Source organism: Mustela lutreola, chromosome 3 (assembly GCF_030435805.1).
Source record: "Mustela lutreola isolate mMusLut2 chromosome 3, mMusLut2.pri, whole genome shotgun sequence".
Classification (NCBI taxonomy): domain Eukaryota; kingdom Metazoa; phylum Chordata; class Mammalia; order Carnivora; family Mustelidae; genus Mustela; species Mustela lutreola.
The window spans coordinates 70,311,454-70,321,899 of NC_081292.1; the positions used below are offsets into that span (position 1 = coordinate 70,311,454).

At 36.6% G+C, this 10,446-nt stretch overlaps 1 long non-coding RNA gene across 1 annotated transcript in view; it reads right to left on the reverse strand.

Annotated features, from left to right (window-relative positions):
- LOC131828054 (uncharacterized) overlaps nucleotides 1–9,665 on the reverse strand; it is a 31,085-nt gene extending 21,420 nt beyond the window's left edge. Inside the window, exon 1 of the long non-coding RNA XR_009352207.1 lies at nucleotides 9,572–9,665. This is a non-coding gene — a long non-coding RNA (uncharacterized LOC131828054). The remainder of the gene's footprint in view (nucleotides 1–9,571) is intronic.
- Nucleotides 9,666–10,446: the final 781 nt, after the last annotated feature.

Consider the following 10,446-nt stretch of genomic DNA (forward strand, 5'->3'; position numbering starts at 1 on the left):
ATTTTATTTATTTATTCAACAGACAGAGATCACAAGTAGGCAGAGAGGCAGGCAGAGAGAGAGGAGGAAGCAGGCTCCCCGTTGAGCAGAGAGCCCAATGCAGGGCTCGATTCCAAGACCTTGAGATCATGACCTGAGCCAAAGGCAGAGGCTTAACCCACTGAGCCACCCAGGTGCCCCAATCCAACTCTTTCGAAATGAAATCAAGTGTCCCCAAGATCTGAAAAAACCAAGAGGTCTTATTTGGTCATCCCTCTCTGCTCCCATCTAAACTAAAACCCCCGTTGTACTCATTCATACTGTCCGAAATTTATCTTCACAGCACTTACTGAGGATGTTTTTTAAAAAGAAAGAAAATTATTGACTATTGGCTTGAACCTCCACATTCCTAGCATGTGGGAATGCAGAATGTCCCCATACTTGCTGCAAATCCCAGAACATTTAACAAGCCCCAGCCTTTCTTTCCTCCTGGGCCACTTTGATTTAATCTCTCACTGATCTGGGCACAAAGGGAAGCTCTTTTATCTTTTTGGCACAGATAACCCACTTTATCAAGTTTTTTTCGAGTTTAAAGGATCTCAGAACACTTCACAGCTTTCCTTCCCTTTTCTGGTTCTACCCCCACTAAGTGTCTTCTTCCTCCTCCTGTATAGGACAACTGGTCAGTCCCTCCCTTGGTGTCCAGGGAATGTTCCATCCATGCCTAGCGCCTTCAGTATCCTCACTCCTCCCTGCCAAGCTCCTTTCAGTATTTTTCCAAATAATTGGATCCCATTATTGAATAATTTCTAATGTCAGCTATTAACATAAACTGTTCCCTCCTTTTTATATTCAGCATTATTTGTATTATTTGTTGACTGTCTCCATTCGAACTGTCAGCTCCATGAGGCACCTTATCTGTTTTTCTCATCACTGAATTTCTAGCACCTATATGTAAGTTTTCAGTAAATATTTGTTGATCAAAATTAATACAGAAGAATAAATAGGAACTAAAGGAGAGATAGGAAAGCAGAACACACTGCAAGTAATTATAGATTTACATCAATTTCTAATGAAGTTTTCTTTAGGTGTCTATGCTTCAGAAGTAATTTCCTCCCCATTTGCCACCCTACTTGAAGGAGGGAGACAAAAAGGAGGAGAAAGGGGGGGGGAAAGGGGACAAGAAATAAAATAATGTAATGGTCAATATTTAAATTGCATTGGATTTTTTTTTTCTGCATTGGATTTTTTAATAAAATATCTATGATTTTCCTCAGAATATTATTAAATGACATTTCTATATCATATATTCAAGTAGATAGTCAATGAATAGGCTTCATTCTGGGTATATGTTAGTAATAAAACCCTGGGGAAAAAACAATAATTTTTTAAAGCACGGGAATTGCTGAAATAATATTCAGATACTTTCAGCATTTTTGTGTTAAACCTTAACAAATAGGAATGTTATTTATTGATCTGAATGTAGAAATCAATAAAATCCCTTTGATTCCTGTTATGATTTAAAGAATTTCTCTATTTCTGGTTGGAATTAAATCAAAATCTGGATTAGGTGATGTATTGCCCCTTTTCGGTATATGATTAAAAAAAAAAAAACTACCAAATGGCACAATAGACTTTAATATTAGGGGGAAACGCATCTGCCATTTGGGCTACTTTCACTCTGATGAAATGGTCTGGGGTCAGCTCACAGCCGCAGCCCCTAGATGCAAATCACTGCGTGATCCTAGCACATGGAATTACATCAGCGCTTTTGATGAGAGGACAGAATCAATACAGAGGTCAAAAGTGCACAATTGGAAGGAGAGTCGCAATCAGGCACTGGGATTCCCCAAGATTACAATTCCCCTGATGAGAGAGCGCAGTTGCAAGAGAATCCTTAATGTAAGGAGGCTATCTCCCGACCATGCAGAGGACTCACTCGTGGGGGTTTATCTCTGCCCGCATTCATCTCCGCACTCACTTGATTGGATTATGTTGCAAAGTTTGCCAACAAAATGCTGACATATAAGACCAAACTTTCAGAAAATCAATACCAAATAATTGCCCAGACCATGTTGAAGATAAACTTATCCTGCACGTTATGTACCTTCAGTTCTAGAGTGTGGTAAGCCACGGAGCCGAGGGAGCTAAGCTGTTCTTATTGTGCATAATATACCTTTATACATCAGCAGGAAGCACAAATCATTTCCTTCCCCGCTGCTCAATACCCAGTGATTCCATCTCTTCTATATTCATTTTTTGTACCAGACTGATGCCCTTAAATGCTATGCTGCTGTCAGTTCTTGGATAACCCTTACCTGGCAGCCAAAGGGAATGCTTAGGAATGAATCTCTTGTCCCCACCGTAAATGGCTTTCGGTAGGGGACTAGTTTGATAAGTTTAAGAAATAGACCACAATATCAACCATATTGTATTTTCCATAAATTCTGTCCTACAGAATACACTTCTCAATTTATTTCTATACTGAATGGATAAGGGATGAGGTGAAACAGATATGGAAGGCCTTTGTTACTGCAATGTGTCAGGGAAATGATTTCGGTCTCAAACAATATTAAAACTCAAGATATCAAACCAATTATAAATATAGCGTATATATTTGTTTATGCTTCAGTGGCCAGAGCCGCTCTGTTACATAGATTAGAGCAAGAACTATACGATCCCTCTCATTCCTAAACTGAATTTTCCTTTCCCCTGGTAAAAAGGAACAAAAAAAAAAGAAAAGAAAGAAAGAAAAGAAAGATTTATCTTTTGGGTTATAGCTATGAGTATCCCATATTATTGGTTCTAAAATGTGATTTCAAGCTTAGACAACAAAGCAGTGACCTGGGAAAAAGCAGCTCAGTTGCCAAAATGTATGAACTGATAATTCCTACTCCAGACACTGTCTTTTTTACTATTGTGTTAAGAAAAATAGATAGCTGAAAATATTTCAATAAAAATAACAGACATGCCTATTCAAAACTCCTTGGATGCTAAATTCCTGCCAACCTTGTTCATCTCAAAGATATCATATTCCCATTTATAGAAAAATCTACCACATAATATAATTTGGAGATACAGGCATAGAACAGGAAGAAAAGCCTGGAATAAAAAGAAACTATGTCAAGGTATTTTAGCATGAAATTGGCTTGAACAGGAGGGGGGAAAAAGAGAAGGGAGTTTATAATCACTGACACTGGGATTCCTAGTCACCTCCTTAGAAATATATTAATTTTACATGATTGTTCCTTTGCACTTTATGACAGAAAGAAAGACCCTGTTAACATTAGTCCAGCTTCATCTTTAATCACATTAATTCAGTAACATGTTATAATTGGAAGATGAAAGAGAGTGCTTTATTTACATAAATATAAACGATAAATGAGCAATTTCTGAATTGAAACAAATCAATACACACTGCATTGTCCTGTTGACCTCACCAGCATTGAGGTCAACAAATGTGTGAATCCTCAGAATAATATCCCATCAAAACCAGAGGCAAATCTCCAAGTCTCCAGGGATGTTTCCATCACTCCTTTATCCTCTAGTCTGAGGCTAGCTGATGAATACGTGACCATGTTTAGATGGATGGAATGCAATATTTGAAGTGGGGGGCGGGGAGACCAGGCTTGGTGATCCACTGGCTGATATTGAGCATATATTTTTGACTGCAGCTGAGAAGGGATTGTTATCACGCTCTTACTCACCGAATGAGTGAACCACAGATGGGAACTCTCACACTGACGTTTCAGCTGAGCGTCTTGACTTGAGGACCAACAAAGCAACTTACTGACAATGGGAAACCTGGCACAAAGAGGCCGTTATCTACAGCAACTCACTAGAACTGACTCTTTTGCCGCCATATTGTGCCTTTCCGCCAGGATATCACAACCCTGAGAAGAATAAGTGTTTTTTGTCCCTATTAACAACTCATAGCACAATCAATTGCTTAACATTATCTAGAACTGCTTTAAGAAATTGGACCAGCCTAAGGTTATAAAGAGAAAAAAAAATTTTAACATTCAAGCAGCTTGTTGGAAAAGGCAAGATTACTCTTCGACAACTAAATCAAAATTACTCTTATAGAGCAACTCATAAATGGCTATTGAAACCATGCTATCCACAATCGCCAGATATCAGAATAAAACAAAATCAACAAATATTTATTGACTATCTATAAATTCAGACTACTCATTAGAACAGAGTTTCAGGATCATTTACTCTTTGAAGGCAATTTATCATCTGATGGCAGATTAACAAAATGAGAAGATGGAGAAGGATAACAAGATTCATGAGAACCTCCCACCACCACCCCCAAATGATAATGCATAAGAAAAAACTGGCTATTTTATCTCTGAGGCAACTTGAAAAAAAGTTTACTTTTGAAAGCTAAAAAATTATCCAAGGAGGGGGGGAAAAAAGTAGTCTCTATTTCTGATTACATGGAACTTAAGAATTAAAGGTTAATTTTTTAAAAAACTGGGATGTGGGAGAGTGTTCAAGAACAAGTGTTTTCGATGAAAAAAATTTTTATATACATTTTTGAAAACAGATATTTAAAATGTGAAGGAATTATTATTATTGTTTAAGTATTTTATTTATTTATTTATTTGATACAGAGAGAGAGAGAGATCACGAGTAGGAAGGAGGCAGGCAGAGAGAGAGGGGGAAGCAGGCTCCCTGCTGAGCAGAGAGCCCAATGCAGTGTTTGATCCTAGGGCCCTGAGGCCATGACCTGAGCCAAAAGCAGAGGGAAGCTAACCCACTGAGCCACCCAGGCTCCCCAAAGGAATTATTGTTAATTTTTAGTGCAATAATGGAATTATGTTTTTTAAATTTTTTTAGAGTACTCATTGAAATTATAGAAAAAAATAATGTCTGGAATTTGCTTTAAAATGATCCAGACAGAGAGAAAAGTGAGAGGTTCTGTTTATGAAACAAGATTAATCATGAGTTCATAACTGTTAAAGGTAGTTGATTGACCCATGGAAGAGATTTATTACAGTCTTCTCTCTACTTTGAATAGGTTTGAAATTTTTATTTAATATGTATAATGTATATATGTATAAATATGTATAAATTATAAATGCATATGTATGTGTATACATTTATAAATTTATAAGTATGTATATGTAGTTATATAAACATTTATGTTTAGATAATGCATTTAAATTAGTAAGATCTTGAAGTTAAATCTTCTTCACTTAACACTGAATACTGGTCCTTCAGTTTTTTTGATCGAGGGCTTCATGTCTGTCATTCTTGCTGAAATGTTCATGAGTAATTCACTCTACATTCACTAAAGGTCAGGCCCTCTGCTAGGTTTTAAAGGTACAACAATCATGGACAAGTTTTCTGCCTTCGTGGAGCTTACATTCTAGGGAAGCAGTCAGGCATTTACCATGTGCACACATGAATAAGCAAGAAAACAAGGGACTGTGATCAGTGCTCTGAAGGAAATAAACAGAACCAAGAGAGGGAGGCACTGGGCAAAGATACTTGAAGGAGGGTGGTTAGAGAGTTTCTCTTTATGAATGTGACATTAGAGCCAAGTCTTGAAAGATGAGAAGAATCCAGCCATGGAGACGTTGGAAAACATTCAGGGCAGAGGATTTGATTGGAATGTAGGACTGACCACACCTGGTCTTAGATTGTATGTTGGGGTATGAAGGAAATAGAGGCTCTGTCTTTTTTGCATGTATATATCTTTATATGATTTTTATCCCCCCCACACACATATCCTTATATACATATAAATATTATATATATGTTAAATTTATATACCTTATATATATTTATAAAGCCCCCAATAGAAATATATATCTTTTCCATCTTAAATACAAAATACATATAATTTTAAATTTATATATATAAAACCTCACAATAGAAATATATCTTTTCTATCTTAAATACTATATATATATATATAAGTTATATATATATAAATATATATAATATATGTATATAAATATTCTATTTATTTATTTGACAGAGAGAGAGAAAGAGTGCAGCAGAGGCAGAGGGAGAAGCAGACCCCCCATTGAGCAGGTAGCTCCATGTGGCACTTGATCTTAGGACAATGGAATCATGACCTGAGCCAAAGGCAGACGCTTAACTGACTGAGCTACCCAGGCACCCAAAATATATATAATTTTAAATTTAAAACACATTTTTATTATGACAAAGACAACACAATTTCATGGAGAAAAAAATTAGAAAATAATCAAAAAAGGAGAAAATTAAAATAAAAGACCTATAATTTCCACATCCAGAGTGAGCCGCAATTACCATATTATTCTTTCAATCCTTTCCTTCCATATTTTTGGATGAAATAATGCAAAAAATAAAATGCACACAAATTTTAATCTGATTTATTTCACTTAACAACATAGTGTGAATAGCTTCCCATCTCAACTGTTCATTACACATTACATTGTGTGAATGATTTGTTTAACCCATTCTCCAACATTTGGCATGTTTTCTATTTTTTTTCATTGTTATCAGTAACACTGAGATGAGCACTTGCTGAAAACTCTGTAAATCTTTAATGATTTCCTTGTATTGCAATTCTAAAAGTATAATGGCCTACCCAAAAATCATGCACACTGTTTAAGATAAAATACTTACTTTTGCTGGAAGAAATGTGCATTTTAAAAAAAGACGATTGTCTTCACAGTCCTCCAAACTCCTTCCTGTTCTATTCCAATTCTAGATCTTCAAGCTTCCAGTGTCTGTTGGCTTTAATCTTCACATGGAAATGATTCCTTCAGGATAGCATTTAGGTACAAACTCATATAGACAGACCTTGATAGTTCTTTTAATAAGGTGTTATTGAATCCATCCTTCACACAAAGAGATATAGTGTGGTAGGGGGAAGAGGTCTTTGTTTTCTTCTCCTTTACTTAGGGACTATATTTAACATACATGATAAATCCTAAATTAACTTAGATTCCAACAGTTAGAATTGGAAGGAAATTTAGGTTTTCCTTATTCTTAGCCTTCTATTCGGTGGAATTTGTCAATGTCCCAGTTAAAAAATGGTGTTCAGAAATGAAAATGACTTTATTTCCCATGACCTGAATATTGTATTTCGATTAATGCTGCCGACAATTGGAATCTTTGTCTTCATTCTGCCCTCAAAAAATGAAAAATGATTTTCTTCTTCTTCTTCTTCTTTTTCTTTTTCTTTTTTTTTTTTTTTTTTTTTTTTTTTTGTGGTTAGTCTTCAGTTTTTGCCCTAACAATTTCATCTTCTTGTGATTTCTACCTCTGGGTCTATAGTGCACACACACTAAGCCTACTGCCTTTTAACTACTTTGAAACATTCTGGATATTTTTCTACAGTTAATCTTTTGTTCCTGTCTCCTTTTTCTCTCTTTCTTTATTTTTCCTTTTCTGCAGCTACTGTCTTGTTTTATTTGTGTCAGACAGACTGAGGGCCATGCTCTTCTGGAAAGGCAGCATTGACATAATACTGGGCTGGAGGAGAGGGAGCAATCCATTCCTAAGGTTTGTTCAGCACTCTTCTCTAGGACTTGTCCAGAGAAACTTGACCTTGTTCACCATGTGTGAAGTAGCCCTACTATCTACTTAAAAGCAGGGTACCCAGAGTTTCAACAAAACTTGGAAATGGATAGTTCACTGTCTTCCTACCCAATTTCATATTGCCTGCCCATGCCTTTCCAGAAGAGTGTAGCCTTGAATAGCCTTGAAAAGAGAGAGAGAGAGAGAAGCAAAGGATTAACTGTAGAAAGATTACAAAACGTTTCAAAAATAGTTAAATGGTGGGAAATTTAGGACCTCTAAAATAAAACGTAACATTTTGTTGGGACCAAATTATCCTAATGTTTGTCATTTGAAACAAATTTAATTGAACTCCTTGGGCATGAATGAAGAATTTAATTATGTATTTACATGTTCCCACTCTCAACAGACTGAGTTCCTCAAATCAGGAGCTGTATTTTGTTGATTGTTCTTTCCCTAGCACTCTGAAAAGTGCCTGGCACAAAGAGTTTACTAGAAATATTTGTTGAACAGATGATTAATAAGTAAATGGATGAGTACATTTTGTGGCACAAATTTTTTATGGTATTTATAGGGTATGAAGAATGATTTTCAAATTTGCAATTTCAGATTCAATTAATATATGTAAAAACTGTCTAACTCCACTGTCTCAGTGAGCACATGACTCAGTGGTACAAAGACAACTCCTCCCCATGAAATTACCTTTATTTTAAACAGCTTAAATGCACAAACCTTTGTTTATTGTTTTTACAATAAAAAAAAAAAGTATGAAATCTGATTTCTTTTTTCAAGTTGAAGTTTTTTGTAATGAATTAAGTAGAAGCATTCTCTCTTACTTTTTTTTTTTCCCTCAAAACTTTAGATCATACTCAAAATAGAAATGTAAACGGTCTACTTTTTTTTGCTTTTGCAACTATTTGTATATACTTTTAAGCACATCCTAATAATTCCATTTTTTTCTGAGGTAAAAATTTCCATTTTGTTCATCGGGATGCCCTCTGCCTTTTGAAAAAGTTTTGTTTTGGTAGGTCCTTCTGCCCACCTTCTCATTTTTCTTTCCTGTGCACAAGCTTAGTCTCTTATAAATTTACAGCAAACTATTAATCCCTTATGAGCTGAGAACAACATATCTGTCTAGAAGAACAAATCTGTCTACACGGTGATACTGCCTTCTCTGTTTCCCAACCGTGAAAGCTTACCTAGGTTTGCTCTTCCAAAATCAGTGCATTTCTCCATACTCACCCTCTTCCAAAATCATAAAGTCATCTCATTTTTAGTTCACACTGTCAACGTTTCACAACCCAGAGGTGAAGGATTCAAAAGGACATGTGGTATCCCACTTTTGTAGTTACAGGTATGATGATTAATTATCAATGTGGTTCATTATTTTATTATTATGTTTATACATATGGCTACAATTTGAAGTTTGGCCTTCTCTCTTTTCCATATTTAGCACAGGATGATACGTTGATAGTTCACTTGCACCACCCTCACCAAGAGTGTTCACAATTCTAAATACTGTTGTATGAGCTTAGTGAAATCCTGCTCAACCTCTGTTGTCCAGCTCACCATGAAGGTTCCTTTGACTTCTAAGGAAACACTGGTTACTGATTCCTTGTGCTATTCAAGTGCTCATCTTTGTATCACTGCTTCTTTCTTATAAGGTCAATATCTTGGGTGAACACCCTGGTCCCCCTGCTCCCAGTCCATGTGGTTCTGTTGAACTCATGTTCCTGTAGTGGTTTGTGACTCTGGTCCAGCTGGTCGGTGTGTTGTCTCCCTATAGCTTCAGACACTGTTTCAGAATGGGGCACAAGATCTAAACCAGGCCAGTGTGAATTATTTCAGGAAATTTTATTAGAACTGGTGGGAGGGATGTGCATTTTCCAATGCGATTGCTAAATTGAGGATGAGAATACCCTGGAGCTGCCCAGAACTATGTTATAAAGAGTGCCAGCTGGATAAAGAAGCCAAGACATGGGGAAGATGAGAGACAGAGACAGAGAGAAATAGTGACACGGGAGCAGAGACCGAGATTCGACTTGCTCAGCAGCCCTGTTACACTTACCTATTGCGTTGTTAACCTTATTGGTTAGCAGGTCCATATCACACGCAGCACTGGGAGCTCTTCAAGAGTATCACTGATGCTCATCGGGGCTCTGAATCTGGTTTTCCTTCCACACCCTTCTTAACTAGGGTTTTTTATATGAATCACAAAACCCACACACAAAATGAGTTGACTCTTTTTTCAGTTCACTGAAAGTTGGCGTGATGGTTAATTTTATACGTCAACTCGACTGGATTATGGGGTGCTCAGACATTTGGCTAAACGTCATTTCTGAGTGTTATCTGTGAGGAAGCTTTTGAATGAAATTAGCATTTGAATTGGTGGATGTAGTGAAGCAGTTTTCTCTTCCCAGTGTGGGTGGGTGTCATCCAACCCGTTGAGGGATGGAAAGGAACAACAAGGCAAAGAAAATTCATCCCTTCCTGTCTAGTTGCTTGCGTTGGGACATCAGTCTTCTCCTGAGAACACTTCTAGTTCTCAGGTCCTGGGACTCAGTTTAAGTTACATCACCGGCTTTCTTGGGTGTCCTCTGGCAGATGATCGATCAGGGACTTCTTTGACTCCATAATGATGTGAGCCAATTCCTTATAATAGATATCTTCCTGTAGATATATCCTATTGGTTCTGTTTCTCTGAAGAACCTGACTAATACAGGTTTTATATAACTAATACCATTCTAGATGCAGAGGAAAAAAATTAATTCATTACATACAGTGAATGCCTTGAGGGCATTCAGGCTTAATTACCTCACAGACCCTTCCCCCTTAAAAAGGTCTTAATTTTTTGCTATGGTTTCTAATGACTTCTATGTTTTCAGACATAAGAAAATGTTTGTTTTTCCCTATATTACCCAGATCTTGTTTCTATAATGCAGA